Source organism: Rhinopithecus bieti, unplaced genomic scaffold (assembly GCF_001698545.2).
Source record: "Rhinopithecus bieti isolate Rb0 unplaced genomic scaffold, ASM169854v2 scaffold_21726, whole genome shotgun sequence".
Taxonomy (NCBI): domain Eukaryota; kingdom Metazoa; phylum Chordata; class Mammalia; order Primates; family Cercopithecidae; genus Rhinopithecus; species Rhinopithecus bieti.
The window spans coordinates 1,991,743-1,996,170 of record NW_016811100.1 but is presented as its reverse complement, the minus strand read 5'-3'; the positions used below and the strand labels follow the sequence as shown (position 1 = coordinate 1,996,170).

The 4,428-nt window shown below is 40.0% G+C and overlaps 1 protein-coding gene and 1 pseudogene across 2 annotated transcripts in view; both read right to left on the bottom strand.

Moving 5' to 3' along the window:
* NKAIN3 (sodium/potassium transporting ATPase interacting 3) overlaps nucleotides 1-4,428 on the bottom strand; it is a 751,259-nt gene that overhangs the window by 613,565 nt on the left and 133,266 nt on the right. The gene's annotated exons all lie outside the window — the stretch shown is intronic.
* On the bottom strand, nucleotides 3,417-3,625 carry LOC108543141 (translation machinery-associated protein 7 pseudogene; annotated as a pseudogene).

Sequence of the window (4,428 nt, the reverse complement as noted above, 5' to 3'; positions counted from 1 at the left end):
TGGGCGTGGGGTTCCCCTAAGGCAGATATGGCTGCAGTAACCAAACACTTAGATAAAACACCCAAGTCACTTTGGATACCTGGAAAGCCTTCCCAAGAAGAATGGGCACAGACTGCAAATACTACCATAAATGCCTAACTCTTCAATGCCTCGATAGTGATAAACATCCGTAAGCATCAAGACAATCCAGTAAAACATGCATTCACCAAATGAACTAAATAAGGCACCAGTGAAACATTATGGAGAGATATGTGAACTTACAGACAGAAAATTCAAAAGAGTTGTTTTGAGGAAACTCGACAAAATTCATAATGACACAGAAGGAATTCCGAATCCTATGAGATAAATTTTAAAAGATTGAAATAATTTAAAAGTATCAAACAGAAACTCTAGAGTTAAAAAATGCAATTGACTCACTGCAGGGTGCATAAGAGTTTTGTAACAGCATTGATCAAGCAGAAGAATTAGTGAATTTGAAGAGAGGCTACGTGAAAATACACAGCCAGAGAAGACAAAAGAAAGAATAAATGAGAATAACACATGCATGCAAAATCTGGGAAATAGCCAGCCTCAGAAGGGAAAATCTAAGAGTTCTTGGCCTTAAAGAGGATGTAGAGAGAGAGAGAGAGAGAGAGAGAAGTGTAGAAAGTTTCATCAAAAGAATACTAACAGAATTTCCCAAACCTAGAGAAGGATATCAATATCCAAGTACAAGAAGGTTATAGAACACGAAGCACATTTATCCTAAGTAAGTCTATCTGAAGACATTTAATAATGAAACTGCCAAAGGCCAGAGATAAAGAAAGGATTCTAAAAGTGACAGGATAAATAAAACAAATAATATTCAATGGAGCTCCAATACATGTGGCAGCGGACTTCTCAGTGGAACCCTTACAGGACAGGAGACAATGTCAAACGAAAAAAACAACTGTTAACTGTTATTGTAGAATAGTAAATCCAGTGAAAATATCCTTCAAAGATGAAGGAGAGAGGAAGACTTTTCATAGACAAACAAAAGCTAGGGATTTCATGAACACAAGACCTGTCCTACAAAATGCTAGGACACTCCCCTTGTCAATGCTTCCTCTGCACCCCTGTGGTTCATACTTTCAGTCAATCTCAACAAAACATCCAATTTCTAGAAAATATAGCATTTGGCCGGGCACCGTGATTCATGCCTGTAATGCCAGAAATCTAGGAGGCCAAGGCGGGTGGATCACTTGAAGTCAGGAGTTCGAGACCAGCCTGGCCAACATGGAGAAACCCCGTCTCTACTAAAATACAAAATTAGCTGGGAGTAGTGGTGTGGACCTGTAATCCCAGCTACTAGGTGGGGCTGAGGCAGGAGAATCACTTGAACCCAGGGGCAGAGGTTGCTGCCAGCCAAGATTACACCACTGCACTCCAGTCTGGGTGACAGAGTGAGAGTCTGTCTCAAAAAAAAAAAAAAAAAAAAAAAAAAAAAAAAAAAAAAAAAAAAAAAAAAAAAAAAAAAAACAAAACAGAAAAGAAAAAAAGAAAAGAAAATATAGCATCTACCACACAGGAACTCGCACAACTGACCAGCCTGAATTGTGATCTCTTATTTTCCCTTCACTCCTGAATAAACAAAACAAAACAAAAAAAAGTTCCTCCTTTCATATAAGCCAAACTCTCTACTTCTGCTGGAAGTCTTAGCCCCTCTATGTTCAGGAGTGTTGTCTTATATACTTTCCCTCTCTCTCCTGTATCATCCACACTGTCTCCCCTATATTAGACCATTGTCTCAGCTTTTAACTCTGTGAAAAAGCTTGCACATCTCTGAGACAATTAATGGTTCCTCCTTACTTCAAGCATGTTAGCTGATGTTTCCATAATGACTCTCTCCATTTTCTCAATGCTCTTGCATCCTGGAACTCACTAAAAGCTGGCTTTTCTACGTCCTTCATTTAGGCATATACTTACTGAGAGCTAACTATGCACCAGGCACCATTCTAAGGTGCAGTTAATGAGATTCACACATTCTAATCATCAGGAATTGTACCAAAAGCTCCTTTGAGAGATCATATAGTCATTTATACTTTCAAGATTTGCCACACTCTCCATTCTCTCTTCTTTTATACAATTGTTGCTTGTTTAAGCAAATCTCATCACTGAATATGTATTTCTCTCTCACTGTCTCTCTTTTTTTTTTTTTTTTTTTTTTTGAGACAGAGGCTGGCTCTTACACCCGGGCTGGAGAGCAGTGGTGTGATCTCAGCTCACTGCAACTTCCACCTACCAGGTTCAAGCAATTCTCCTGCCTCAGCCTCCTAAGTAGCTGGGATTACAGGCACCCACTAACACTCTCTGCTAATTTTTGTATTTTTAGTAGAGACAGGGTTTCGCCATGTTGGCCAGGCTGGTCTTGAACTCCTGACCTCACGCGATCCACCCACCGTGGCCTCCCAAAGTGCTGACATTACAAGCATTAGCTACCACGCCCGGCCCTGAACGTGTATTTCATGCCTTAAGTTTATCTTCTAAAAAACAATGATGTAAATATCTCCAGATAATAGAAACAAAAAAGGTTGAGTAGTTTTATCCCATATAAATGTTGACAACAATTTTCTTGTTTTTTGAGACGGAGTCTTGCTCTGTCACCCAGGCTGGAGTGCAGTGGTGTGATCTCGGCTCACTACAACCTCTGCCTTCTGGGTTCAAGTGATTCTCCTGCCTCAGCCTCCAGAGTAGCTGGGATTATAGGCATGTGCCACCACATCTGGCTACTTTTTTGTATTTTTAGTAGAGACACAGTTTCACCATGCTAGCCAGGATGATCTCGGTCTCCTGACCTCGTGATCTGCCTGCCTCGGCCTCCCAAATTGCTGGGATTACAGGCATGAGCCACTGCTCCTGGCCTATAATTTCTTATATTAAACATCACAACCCACTCTGATTTTCAAGAAGATATATTAGAAATTTCTGAGTAATCAAAATAAAGACAATCATAACTAAAACAGGACAGTAACAGTTCACTCTGCTACAGTTTATTGCTGCAAGGCACCACGTCCAAATACTAACTATGTGAATAATCTCCCTATTGAGCTTTGTAATGTGTTTGCTTTGTCACCACTCTCACTTGGAAATTTTTAAATTACTACCATGTACTTTGAGTCATGCCATACCATTGATACTAGAGATTCAACAGCTTACATGAAATCTGCCTATGCAACGGAAGTCCTTGCAGAACTGCCAAAGCTCTAGCTTTTAATGTTACTTGCTTATTTTGTGGTTTAGATTTGCTTTTATTTTATTTCATTTATTTTACAAAAGTTTATTCTTAAATGTGCAGCAGTCTCCAAGATGACACTTCATTCTAACTATAGGTGGCAAAGGATGTTACAGCAGGAAATTCAGATGTTTAAATAGGGTTGGAATCCAGGGTCGCCATGGCCTCAGGCACAAGAAACAGCTTGCTTTTTACCAGATTTCTTAATTCCACCTGAGACCAGGGGGCCCTTCCCTGCAGCCTCTGCTTTTAGCTCCTTGAGTTTCTTCTGCTCCTTTTTCTCCTTATGCTCGAAAATGTTATCTCCTTGTCCATCTCCTCAGCCTGCTTCTTGGGCTGTTTTGGGGGCTTCTTCCCAGTTTCGTGGCCAGACATGATGCCTGCATCCCTCTCCCAACAGGTTTACCCTTATGTTAAGTTTACCCTTATGTTGGTATGGAAAATGATGTATAAGGACGGAATTCTATCTCAATTTGTCTCCATCTGCACATAGATGGCAGCATAATCTTGACATCCAACTCCGCAACTATTAAAGTTTCCCTGATTTTTATTAGTTCTGTGCTTCCCACATCCAAGCTGCTTCTGCTCCCTTCATTCTCCTCCTGCTTGCCTTTCTTCCTTCCTTTGCCACAGTAGCACAAGACAGCTGATCCGCAGGATTCTGGCAGATGCCCTAGCGCCGACTCCAGGGCAATGATGTGAATGTAAACCAGCATCTGTAGGAGCTCGTTACAAACTGTAGGTAATTGAGAGGTAGCCTTATATAAAATTTATCATCTATTTTCCTAAGACTGAGGAGCAGGGAGTGTGATCTAGTGGATAGAGAACTAATTGGGAGTCAAGAGACCCAGATTCCATTCTGAGTTCCATTATAGTTGTGGTTTCTGAATCTGAGCAATTAGAGGCAACCTCTATTTCAACTGTCCTCCCTATAAATTGTATACACTACTTATCACTACAACTCTCTGCAGAATTTGAAAGATCTAAGTGAGTTATTATCTGTAGAGTGGCTTGTGCTCCTGAGGAAAACAAAGTACATACTTCAAGATAGAAATCCTTTAATTTAAACAAAATAAACAACTCTAATACTATCACATCTTTGTTCCACCAAAAAAGAAAAAAAAAAAAAACAGGTGAATTTTAGAAGCTTTGGTTTGTTGTGCTTTTTTTTTTTTTTT